Below are 13,977 nucleotides of genomic sequence, written 5' to 3' on the forward strand. Positions count from 1 at the left end.
GGGTCATTAGGTGTGGATTAGTTGCTAAAGCTTTCGTGTCTTGACCTCTTGACCTTGTAAAGAGTTTTTCTGAGAAGATGGCTGTACTGCACTTAGTTGTGCTCTGGCTTGGCTTCGTGTATAGGGGCGAGCTGTGGTTTTGTGCCCTGTGCCAGCCAGATCTGTGTAGGGATTGCAGGGGGGTGCAGCATCCGGAGGTGCCACTATGGTTTGGCTACTGGATGGTGTCTGTAATTTATCTGTGGAGAGGGTCTGGGTTTGGGTCTGGTGTGGTTGATTGGAGATGGCGTTCTGTGTGCCTCTGGTTCTGGTGTCGGTTTTTGTGGGGAGGGCTAATTTCCAGATGTCTGGCAGGCGGGACGTGTCGTCACGCTTGTTCATGTTGTGAGGGTGTTTCTCTATCTCGATGGCTTCCATGATTATTCTCTTGTGGTGATGTTCCATGTTAAAGAGCAATTTGGAATCTGCAAAATTAATTTCGTGTCCTGTTTCTTTCATGTGTTGGTAAAGAGAGGAAGTTTTTTCTTCTTTTTTGACGGCATTCTTGTGTTCTGCGATACGTGCATTTATTCGTCTGTTTGTTTGTCCAATGTACGTGGCTGGGCAGACTTTGCAGGGTATTTCATAGACCCCTTGGTTTTCTAACTGGATTTTATCTTTTGGGTTTCTGAGGATATTGGCTATTTTTTGGTTGGTGCAAAAGGCTGTTTTGATATTGTGTTTATGGAGGATTTTGCTAATTTTATCTGTAGTGCCCTTGATATAAGGAAGGAGGGCCATGCCATTGTTTTCTTCTGTGTCTTGGTTTTTGGGGGGTGTTTCTTTTTGGATTAGCTTCGTAACCCTGTTTTGCTGGTATCCGTTGGCGATTAACACATTTGAGAGATTCTGTAACTCAGTTGTCAAGTGGTCTTTGTCAGCCAGGCGTTTGGTTCTGGAGATGAGAGTCTTGGCTACGGAGTTTATTTGTGCAGGGTGGTGGTGTGATTGTGCATGTAAGTAGCGGTTGGTGTGTGTTTTTTTCCGGTAGATAGTGTGTCCTAGGGAGCCATCAGGTTTTTTGTAGATTAGGACGTCAAGGAAGGGAAGTTGGTTGTTGGCTTCTATTTCCATAGTGAATTGTATTTTGGGGTGTAGGCTGTTGAGATGTGTGAGGAAGCTATCTAGTTTTTCCTTCCCGTGTGGCCAAATTACAAAGGTGTCGTCAACATATCTGAGCCAAAGTTTGGGTTTGTGTTCTGACTTGTCTAAAGCATTGGTTTCAAAGTGTTCCATGTACAGATTTGCGATGACCGGTGAGAGGGGTGATCCCATAGGTGCTCCTTCTATCTGTTTGTATCTTTGTCCATTGTGGATGAAGTACGTGTTGGTTAGGCAGTGGTTGGTCAGGTCCAGTGCCTAACCAACACGTACTTCATCCACAATGGACAAAGATACAAACAGATAGAAGGAGCACCTATGGGATCACCCCTCTCACCGGTCATCGCAAATCTGTACATGGAACACTTTGAAACCAATGCTTTAGACAAGTCAGAACACAAACCCAAACTTTGGCTCAGATATGTTGACGACACCTTTGTAATTTGGCCACACGGGAAGGAAAAACTAGATAGCTTCCTCACACATCTCAACAGCCTACACCCCAAAATACAATTCACTATGGAAATAGAAGCCAACAACCAACTTCCCTTCCTTGACGTCCTAATCTACAAAAAACCTGATGGCTCCCTAGGACACACTATCTACCGGAAAAAAACACACACCAACCGCTACTTACATGCACAATCACACCACCACCCTGCACAAATAAACTCCGTAGCCAAGACTCTCATCTCCAGAACCAAACGCCTGGCTGACAAAGACCACTTGACAACTGAGTTACAGAATCTCTCAAATGTGTTAATCGCCAACGGATACCAGCAAAACAGGGTTACGAAGCTAATCCAAAAAGAAACACCCCCCAAAAACCAAGACACAGAAGAAAACAATGGCATGGCCCTCCTTCCTTATATCAAGGGCACTACAGATAAAATTAGCAAAATCCTCCATAAACACAATATCAAAACAGCCTTTTGCACCAACCAAAAAATAGCCAATATCCTCAGAAACCCAAAAGATAAAATCCAGTTAGAAAACCAAGGGGTCTATGAAATACCCTGCAAAGTCTGCCCAGCCACGTACATTGGACAAACAAACAGACGAATAAATGCACGTATCGCAGAACACAAGAATGCCGTCAAAAAAGAAGAAAAAACTTCCTCTCTTTACCAACACATGAAAGAAACAGGACACGAAATTAATTTTGCAGATTCCAAATTGCTCTTTAACATGGAACATCATCACAAGAGAATAATCATGGAAGCCATCGAGATAGAGAAACACCCTCACAACATGAACAAGCGTGACGACACGTCCCGCCTGCCAGACATCTGGAAATTAGCCCTCCCCACAAAAACCGACACCAGAACCAGAGGCACACAGAACGCCATCTCCAATCAACCACACCAGACCCAAACCCAGACCCTCTCCACAGATAAATTACAGACACCATCCAGTAGCCAAACCATAGTGGCACCTCCGGATGCTGCACCCCCCTGCAATCCCTACACAGATCTGGCTGGCACAGGGCACAAAACCACAGCTCGCCCCTATACACGAAGCCAAGCCAGAGCACAACTAAGTGCAGTACAGCCATCTTCTCAGAAAAACTCTTTACAAGGTCAAGAGGTCAAGACACGAAAGCTTTAGCAACTAATCCACACCTAATGACCCTCCTAAGTGGTACTCAGAATATCACTCAAGTAATCACTCAAGATATCCCTCAAGTAATTAATGAACAAAAGAAGAAAAGGCACATTAACCTAGGAACTTCCTCTCTGCCCAGAACGTTGGAGGCTATACACCACACCCCCTCAACAGTATTTATAGGAACTCAAACACTGAGATCCTGCTCTGTTCTAGTAACAAGAAGCCGAAAGCACCAGCCTGAAGATGACGAGTGAGACCTCGTCGAAACGTCGCCTAGACACCCCAACTCTTACACGGGAAGACACCCGAAGACACCAAAACCTACATTCCTGTACCCGTGAAAATCTACGAAAGCATATATATATATATATATATATATATATATATATATATATATATATATGAATGTGCTTCTGTCCCTTGAACCCAAGAGAGGGTTTAGTCCTTTTTGTTTTCAAAGCTCCTTCATAGCATAGCATAAGATAATAATCCAAATCTTGCCCGTCCTCAAAAACCCCTCCAGACAATGTCTGCATGAAGTCACCAAATTCCCACGCTCTCAATCAAAGATGCAGCTAAGAGAAGAATCAACCAGCCGTCAGCTACCAACTGTCTCCTTCTTTCCCCAATACCATTTATTCTTTGTGAAATATATTTACTGTTCTTAAACCGAGGTACCACTGTAAAAGTGTTTTATCATAAACAATATTATAAATTGCTAACCAGCATATCTTCTGCTTACCTCCACACCTGAAAACTTCATGGATTGCATGGACAGCAACTTACTTGATTACCAAAATTCTAGAATTTTCAATTCAAGAGTATTTTTTTGACCATATTCCTAGGTGTGTTAACTGGACTATATCAGCACCTTTAGTCTTCCGTTGACATTAGGCTTCCTTTCTGTGATAGGAAATAGTCTGAATATTGGTAAATGAAACTTCCTATTTTACAACCATTTCTACTGGTAAGCTGTGAAACATTAATGTTTAATTATTATTTCTCCATTCAGATAGGTTGGAAAGTTCTTATTGATGGACTAGGGATTTCTCCCCTCTAAACACACCCACATTTCAATTCTATGCACGTGTAAACACAAACATACATTTATGGAGCTTATCATTTAGATTTAATTCTGATTTAATTATCCACTGGAAACAATCTTCCAAAAATAGCTTACCTTAAAGACAAAACATGTTAACACTCTAACAATTTCCTGAAAAAGATAATGTTTTGTATCATGTATACTGTGAATTACACTGAATTATAGTACAGTGACATTCAAAGTTTCCTGATCCGATACCATAAATATTTGTATCTCAGTGAGACTGAAAATACTATAACTATAATCCTGATTTCTTTATACTTCAAGATATGGATGATTGCTTCCAGTGCCAAGAAGATCAGTATCCTAACCAAGAGAGAAACCAGTGCATCAGCAAGAAAGAAAACTTCTTAACTTATGAAGAACCTTTAGGCATCAGTTTGGCTCTTTTGGCTCTGGCTTTTTCTGCAACTACAGCCTTGGTGTTTGGAATCTTCATCAAACATCAAAACACTCCCATTGTCAAAGCCAACAACCGGAATCTCACCTACACCCTGCTCATCTCCCTCCTGCTCTGCTTCCTCTGCTCCTTGCTATTCATTGGGCGCCCCCAGTTGCTGACCTGCCATCTACGACAAACTGCCTTTGGTATCATCTTCTCAGTGGCTGTTTCTTCTGTTTTGGCTAAAACCCTCACGGTGGTTCTGGCTTTCATGGCCACCAAACCAGGATCCAAGATGAGGAAATGGGTGGGGAAAAGATTTTCCACCTCTATTGTTCTTGGTTGTGCTTCTATCCAGGCAAGTATTTGTATACTATGGCTGGGTACTGACCCTCCTTTTCCAGATCTGGACATGCACTCTCTGCCTGAAGAAGTCATAGTGGAATGCAATGAAGGCTCAGCCAACATGTTCTACTATGTTCTTGGTTACATGGGATTGCTGGCTCTTGTCAGCTTCGTTGTGGCTTTCTTTGCTCGGAAGCTGCCGGACACTTTTAATGAAGCCAAATTTATCACTATCAACATGTTGGTGTTTTGCAGTGTGTGGCTTTCTTTTGTTCCATCCTATTTAAGCACCAAAGGGAAGTACATAGTGGCTGTGGAGATCTTCTCCATCTTGGCCTCCAGTGCTGGAATCTTGGGTTGCATCTTCTTCCCAAAATGTTATATCATTGTCTTCAAGCCTGAACTCAACTCAAAAGAGCAGCTAAAAAAGAGAAATAAGTAGCAATGTATCAGGCGAAACCCAATTCCAAAGTACTCCAGTGAGCACTCAGGGCTGATATCCTTAAGAATGGATAGGGTTGATCTTCTTGCAGTCCATGGGACTCTCAAGAGTCTCCTCCAGCACCATAATTCAAAAGCATCAATTCTTCGGTGATCAGCCTGCTTTATGGTCTAGCTCTCACTTCCATACATCACTACTAGGAAAACCATAGCTTTTACTATACGGACCTTTGTTGGCAAGGTGATGTCTTTGCTTTTTAAGATGCTGTCTAGGTTTGTCATTGCTTTTCTCCCAAGAAGCAGGGGTCTTTTAATTTCGTGGCTGCTGTCACCATCTGCAGTGATCATGGAGCCCAAGAAAGTAAAATCTCACACTGCCTCCATTTCTTGCCCTTCTATTTGCCAGGAGGTGATGGGCCCAGTGGTCATGATCTTCGTTTTTTTGATGTTGAGCTTCAGACCATATTTTGTGCTCTCCTCTTTCACCCTCATTAAAAGGTTCTTTAATTCCTCCTCACTTTCTGCCATCAAGGTTGTGTCATCTGCATATCTGAGGTTGTTGATATGTCTTCCAGCAATCTTAATTCCAGCTAGGGATTCATCCAGCCCAGCCTTTCTCTTGATGAATTCTTCATATAAGTTAATTAAGCAGGGAGAGAATATACAGCCTTGTTGTACTCCTTTCCCAATTTTGAACCAATCAGTTGTTTCATATCCAGTTCTAACTGTAGCTTCTTGTCCCACATAGAGATTTCTCAGGAGACAGATGAGGTGATCAGGCACTCCCATTTCTTTAAGAACTTGCCATAGTTTGCTGTGGCCGACACAGTCAAAGGTTTTTGCATAGTCAATGAGCAGAATTAGATGTCTTTCTGGAACTCTCTAGCTTTCTCCATAATCCAGCGCATGTTTGCAATTTGGTCTCTGGTTCCTCTGCCCCTTCGAAATCCAGCGTGCACTTCTGGGAGTTCTCGGTCCACATACTGCTTGAGCCGTCCTTGTTGTATTTTAAGCATAAACTTGCTAGCGTGTGAATTGAGTGCAATTGTGCAGTAGTTGGAGCATTCTTTGGCACTGCCCTTCTTTGGGATTGGGATGTAGACTGATCTTCTCCAATCCTCTGGCCACTGCTGAGTTTTCCAAACTTGCTGGCATATTGAGTGTAGCACCTTAACAGCATCATCTATTAAAATTTTAAATAGTTCAGCTGGAATATCATCACTTCCACTGGCCTTGTTATTAGCAGTGCTTTCTAAGGCCCATTTGACTTCACTCTCCAGGATGTCTGGCTCAAGGTCAGCAACCACACTACCTTGGGTGTATGAGCCATCCATATCTTTCTGGAATAGTTCCTCTGTGTATTCTTGCCATCTCTTCTTGATGTCTTCTCCTTCTGTTAGGTTCTTACCACTTTTGTCCTTTATTAAGGTAATATTTGTACAAAATGTTCCTTTCATATCTCCAATTTTCTTGAAGAGATCTCTGGTTCTTCCTATTCTGTTGTTTTCCTCTATTTCTTTGCATTGCTCGTTTAAGAAGGCTAGCTCTCGCCCGGCGCAATTATTTAGTATAATTCGGTCTTTAACGTCCCTTGAAGGACAGCCAAATTTAAATAACAATCTGACACACAGCTGTGAGGCATTTGCGAGCTTTTTTGCGGAGAAGGTCCTGTTGCTCCGCCATGACCTCCCTGCCAATTTGGATACAATAAAGGAACTGGAGGCCCCTCGACTGTCCTCGGGTCCAGTATTGGACCACTTTGACCGGATATCTCCAGCCGATGTGGACAGATTCCTCCAAGCTGGAAAGCCCACCACCTGTCCTCTTGACCCGTGCCCGTCATGGCTGATTAGAGCGTGTCCAGACGAGGTGCGGGCCCCCCTGGGGGATATCATCAATTTGTCCCTTGGCACCGGGATATTCCCAGGGGAACTGAAGGAGGCGGTGGTGCGTCCGCTCTTAAAGAAAACATCATTAGATCCCTTAGATCTATCCAATTACCGCCCGGTCTCGAATCTTCCATTCCTGGGTAAGGTGATTGAGAGAGCGGTTGCTGAACAGCTTGGTAGGTTCCTGGATGAAACATCTGCTTTGGATCCATTCCAGTCCGGCTTCCGTGCTGGCCACGGGACCGAGACGGCTCTGGTCGCCCTAACAGATGATCTCCGCAGACAGCTGGATCGAGGCGGGTCGGGGCTGCTGATTCTTTTAGATCTGTCAGCAGCCTTTGACATGGTCGATCACGAACTCCTGGACCACCGCCTTGCCGACGTGGGGATCCAGGGCACAGTCCTTCAATGGCTGCGCTCGTTTCTCTCTGATCGGGGACAGAGGGTGGCGCTTGGGGGGGAATTGTCATCGCGTCACTCCTTGGTGTGTGGAGTGCCTCAGGGTGCGATTCTCTCCCCGATGCTTTTTAACATCTTTATGCGCCCCCTCGCCCAGCTTGTCCGGAGTTTTGGGCTGGGTTGCCATCAGTATGCTGATGACACCCAACTCTATCTGTTGATGGATGGCCATCCTAACTCGGCCCCAGACACACTGACCAGATGTCTGGAAGCTGTGGCTGGATGGTTACGTGGGAGCCGGTTGAAGTTAAATCCTTCGAAGACAGAGGTCCTCTGGCTGGGGCGGGACGATATGGGATCGAGGGGGCAACTCCCATCTCTTGCGGGGGTGCAATTAGTGCCAGCACCGTCCGTTAAGAGTTTGGGTGTAATCTTCGATACCTCCCTCTCTATGGAGGCGCAGATTACAGCTATAACAAAGGCGGCATTTTTTCATCTCCGCCAAGCTAAGCAGTTGGCCCCTTATCTCTCTCGCCCTGACCTAGCCACTGTGATCCATGCGACGGTCACCTCCAGACTGGATTATTGTAACTCGCTCTACGTGGGGCTGCCCTTGAGACTGACCCAGAAACTCCAGCGGGTGCAGAATGCCGCGGCGAGACTCCTTATGGGGTCTTCGCTGCGAGATCACATTCATCCAGTACTATACCAGCTGCACTGGCTCCCGGTGGAGTACAGGATCAGGTTTAAGGTGCTGGTTTTAACCTTTAAAGCCCTATACGGCCTAGGACCCTCGTACCTACGGGACCGCCTCTCCTGGTATGCCCCACAGAGAAACCTACGGTCTGCAAATAATAACACCCTCAAGGTCCCAGGCCTCAGAGAGGTTAGGCTGGCCTCAACTAGAGCCAGGGCCTTCTCGGCTGCAGCTCCAACCTGGTGGAACGCTCTGTCACAAGAGACTAGGGCCCTGCGGGACCTGACATCCTTCCGCAGGGCCTGCAAGACAGAGTTGTTCCGCCAGGCCTTTGGTCAGGGCGCAGCCTGACTCCCTCCTCTGGCAACCTGCACAGAATTTTGTTTAATCGGTTGCCATCTATTTGATTTTAACTAATTTTTATAATGAAATATTTTTAGAATGTGTTATTATTTGATTGTTTATTTGACTGTTGTTAGCCGCCCTGAGCCCGGCTTGGCTGGGGAGGGCGGGATATAAATAAAATTTATTATTATTATTATTATTATTCTTGTCTCTCCTTGCTATTTTTTTGAAATCTGCATTTAATTTCCTGTATCTTTCACTATCTCCCTCGCATTTTACTTGCCTTCTCTCCCCTGCTATTTGTACGGCCTCGTTGGACAGCCACTTTACTTTCTTGCATTTCCTTTTCATTGGGATGGTTTTTGTTGCTGCCTCCTGTATAATGTTGTGAGCCTCCATCCATAGTTCTTCAGGCATTCTGTCCACCAATTCTAAATCCTTAAACCTGTTCCTCACTTCCACTGTGTATTCATAAGGGATTTGATTTAGATTGTATCTTACCGTCCCAGTGATTTTTCCTACTTTCTTCAGTTAAAGCTTGATTTTTGCTATAAGAAGCTGATGATCTGAGCTACAATCAGCTCCAAGTCTTGTTTTTGCTGACTGTATAGAGCTTCTCCATCTGTGGCTGCAGAGAATATAATCAATCTGATTTCGGTACTGCCCATCTGGTGATGTCCATGTGTAGAGTCATCTCTTGTGTTGTTGGAAAAGCGTGCTTGTGATGACCAGCTTGTTCTCTTGACAGAACTCTATTAGCCTTTGCCCTGCTTCGTTTTGATCTCCAAGGCCAAACTTGCCAGTTGTTCCTTTTATCTCTTGATTCCCTACCTTAGCATTCCAATCCCCTATAATGAGAAGAACATCCTTCTTTGGTGTCATTTCTATAAGGTGTTGTAAGTTTTCACAGAATTGGTCAGTTTCAGTTTCTTTAGCACCAGTAGTTGGTGCATATACTTGGATTACTGTGATGTTAAAAGGTCTGCCTTGGATACATATCGAGATCATTCTATCATTTTTGAAATTCCATCCCAGGACAGCTTTCGCCACTCTTTTGTTGACTATGAGGGCCACTCCATTTCTTTTACGGGATTCTTGCCAACAGTAGTAGATATGATGGTCATCCGAACTGAATTCACCCATTCCTGTCCATTTTAGTTCACTGATGCCCAGGATGTCAATATTTATTCTTGCCATCTCACTTTTGACCACATTCAACTTACCCATGTTCATGGTTCTTACATTCCAGGTTCCTATGTAATATTTTTCTTTACAGCACTGGACTTTCTTTCGCTTCCAGTCATATCCACAACTGAGTGATCTTTCAGCTTTGGCCCAGCCACTTCATCAGCTCTTATACTTGTAATTGTCCTCCACTCTTCCTCAGTAGCATGTTGGACGCCTTCCTTTTTAAAAATTTATTTCTTTTTTTCCTTTTTTTATAAAATGATATTTATTAGGAGTTTAAGATATTACAGAAAATAGAAAAAAGGAAAACAATAAAAAAAATTTAACAGAACATACCTTACAATACATAAAGAGAAAAACATAGAAAAACAATACAGCAAAACAGCAAAAAGAAACAAAAACACTAAAACACACATCCAATGTTCCATATCTTTACCTTTCATTTACTTGTTTCATCGGCCTCCTCACACCTCCCTTTCTTGTATTCTAGTTCAATTACCTATTTCAGCAAATTCTTTCCATATTTCTCAATTTTTGTTCTATATTTTATCTTAGCAGTCTAACCTTAATTTTTTTTTTCATTTTAGCCCATTATCAATCAGTTTTTACTTAATTCTTTATTACAGTTCTGCTAAAACCAAATACCTTCATTCCAGCATCCTTCTAACATTCATTAATTTTGCTATATTTTTGTAAATATACTTTAATTTTTTCCCAATCTTCTTCTACCGACTCTTCTCCCTTATCTCGGATTCTGCCAGTCATTTCCGCCAGTTCCATGTAGTCCATCAGCTTCATCTGCCATTCTTCCCTGGTGGGTAGATCTTGTGTCTTCGAGTGCTTTGCGATAAGTATTCCTGCTGCTGTTGTAGCATACATAAAAAAAATCTATCCTTCTTTGGCACCAATTGGCCGACCATGCCCAGGAGAAAGTCCTCTGGTTTCTTCAGAAAGGTATATTTAAATACCTTTTTCATTTCATTATAGATCATCTCCCAGAATGCCTTAATCTTTGGGCATGTCCACCAAAGGTGAAAGAATGTACCTTCAGTTTCATTACATTTCCAACATTTGTTATCGGGCAAATGGTAAATTTTTGCAAGCTTGACTGGTGTTATGTACCACCTGTAAATCATTTTCACTAAATTCTCTTTTAAGGCATTACATGCCGTAAACTTCATACCAGTGGTCCATAACTGTTCCCAGTCAGACATCATAATATTATGTCCAATATCTTGTGCCCATTTAATCATAGCAGATTTCACTGTTTCATCTTGAGTATTCCATTTCAACAGAAAGTTATACATTCTTGACAAATTCTGTTTCCAATTTTGATTTTTCCACCTGGAAGCCTATTTTTTGTCCAAATTATATGCCTCCATTATTTGATAATAATGGAGCCAATCTCGTACTCTGTTTTTTAATTTTTCAAAGCTCTGCAGTATTAATCTGTCTCCCTCTTGTTCCAAGATTCCCCAATACTTCGGCCATTTGGCCTCCATATTGAGTTTTTTCTTTCCTTCCTTTAAAGTTAAAGGATAGACCTTGAGGAAATTCCCACCTGAAGATGATTTTGTTCCTTCTCAGCAGGGCCACCAAATCTCCAAAATTGGACCTAAGGTCCAAAAGATATTTTGGGATATCTTTAAATATTTCCACTCTTGACTGATGTATTATCAAAGTCTTCTCGTAGTGCCAACCCAAAATTCTGTCTCTCTCTTCTTTAGATCTGAGGGTAATCAAACAATCTCTTATTCTGTTCTTATCCTTGTTCCCTCCTCTTCCAAGTCTAAAGGCCCTCACAATTCTAAACTCCTCTTTTTCCAAGTCCAAATCCCAACAGTCTGCAAATTCCTGCGTAAGAAACTCTGACAAAGAACCCTTTTCCAGTTCAGGTACAGCTCTAATTCTCAGATTTATCTGTTTTTCCTTGAGGTCAATCATAGAAAGCGCCAACTTATGGTCCTCCAGTTGCTTCTCTAGGTGTGGAACTCTCTGTTTCCAATTGAGATACCTTTGCCTCCACAGCAACAACTTTTTCCTTGGCTTCCTCTGTGATCTGTTGGGTCGAATTAGACTCCTGTATCAGTTTCTCAATAGTTTCTGTATTTGTATTAACTTTTTGTCCCAAACTATTTATACTTTGTGTATTCTGATCTAATTTTTTATTCATTTGTTCCAATGATTCATTTATCTTACTTAGTGCAAGGGCTAAAGCCTCTTCTGATATCATTCCTTTTGATTTAGAGTACGTTGACACAGCCGCAGAAGGAGCAGAAGGGCCAGATGTAGAGGCTCTTTGCTGCCAAGACTTCCCAGACCTTGTTATTTTGTCTTGGATTAGTGGATCTATTTTTTTCTTTTCCATCTGCCATAATACTTAAAGACTTCAAGGTCAATTCCGCAGTCTCAGAGTCTTATCTTAGAATTGGAAAATTCCAACCCTTGTAGCAATTTCAGAAGCCTCCTCTAGAGGGAAATAGTTACTAATTATATTGTGTTAGTCCCAAAATGACACTTTTTAAAACACAGTTACACCAATAAATTTAGTATCAAATCTCAGTTACTATTAGTCACTTTTGTTCCTTTTGCTTCTTTTTGAGGTCAGAAGAGGGTGATTTAAACAATGTATCACTCTTGTTTCTCTGACTGTCAACAAACAGTCTATTCAGAGTCAATACGCACTTCAAAATACAGCAATCTTAATGACAGCCCGTTTCCAGGTTCTGAGCAGTGAGAATGTGGTTCCTTTCCCTCTCTTTTTGCAGGCAAATACTGTCCAAAACTCCCCCCCTCTTCTCCTGCTTCCAAGGGGGGGGGGTCGCTATTTTTAGTACTGGAAATTTGGACGTTTACAATAGACTTTCCCAGGCTTTAGCTTGTGCCTGTTTGCTTCCGACTATTTACAAAGAAGGAAGGCGGACTTCCTGTTTTGAACCTTCCCCGGTTCGTTACCAAATTCAGACTTTTAAGACTCCAATTCTTCACTTTACTCACAGGTAATTACTTTTAGATCCAATTGTCCACAGGAAAAAGTCAGCGCTCTCCGGCAACGGCTGTGCGGCTTCACTCCATGGAAGTAGCAATCGATTCAAAGCACCGCGCCGCTCACCCCACTTCGCTCCGGATCCCTGCAAAAAGGGTTTCCCCGTGAGTAGGGGAGGCGCAAGAGGTGCCCGCCAAATCCCACGTTCACAGGCTTCACGCGCCTGTGATTTTTGAAGGGTCTCCGCCTTCGCCGCGGCGGCCAGACCCGATTTCCACAGAGCAAATTCCTCCTATTCAGAGGAATTCCGCTATTTGCCAATGGCGCTAACCCGGAAGTCCCATGTTGGACGCCTTCCGACCTGAGGACCTCATCTCTTGATATAGATGTTGCTTAGTGTCAGAACTTCAGCTGTCAAAATATGGAAAACCTTACAGTACTTGCAACCTGCTCCAGTATAAAAATATATGTTGTTTAGCATTAGTTGAAAAATTTGCTCATAAAAAAATGTGTTTCCAAAGTCTGTGAATTTCATGAAATATTCTGTGCAGTTTGGTGGGATTTTATTCATGTACAAGAAATAGAGACACAAAGGATTCCCTTTCCATGGTACAACATGCAATTTGGCCTTCGAAATGTTCTTAAGTACTCTACTTATCTAATTTAAATCTCTTTCAAATATATTGGTTTTGTGTATTTCTATTTGTACTTCTGCACCTAATATTTTTATTGTATTGTTCTACTTGATTTATTTTGATTAATTAATATAGAACATGTGATAGTAGAAGGGACGCGGGTGGCGCTGTGGGTTAAACCACAGAGCTTAGGACTTGCCGATCAGAAGGTCGGCGGTTTGAATCCCTGTGACAGGGTGAGCTCCTGTTGTTCGGTAGATACATAGGCAAGTAGATACCGCTCTGGCGGGAAGGTAAACGGCATTTCTGTGTGCTGCTCTGGTTCGCCAGAAGCGGCTTAGTCATGCTGGCCACATGACCCGGAAGCTGTACGCCTGCTCCCTCAGCCAATAAAGCGAGATGAGCGCCGCAACCCCAGAGTTGGTCATGACTGGACCTAATGGTCAGGGGTCCCTTTACCTTTACCTTTTATGAGAGAACAGAACTACCCGCACAAGCATTGCAAAGCTTGACAGTTGCTTTCACAAGACAGAATTAGAACTAAAAATAACCATAACACACTGGAGAACTGGGCCCAAGTTACAAAATGAATTTCAATAAGGACAAACATAAGGTTCTGCACTTAGGCAGGAAGAACCAGATTCCCAAATATAAGATGGAGGAAACCTGGCTTACTAGCAGTACATGGGCAAAGGATCTATGGGTCTTGGTGGACCACAAGTTTAACATGTTGAATGGGCTGTGTATGTTTAGCCATCATATGTTTAATATCTTTATAGTAAGTTTATATAATTGCCATCTTCAGATATCTCAAGGG

The sequence above is a fragment of the Podarcis bocagei genome (genome assembly GCF_964188305.1).
Source record: "Podarcis bocagei genome assembly, chromosome: 13".
Lineage (NCBI taxonomy): Eukaryota > Metazoa > Chordata > Lepidosauria > Squamata > Lacertidae > Podarcis > Podarcis bocagei.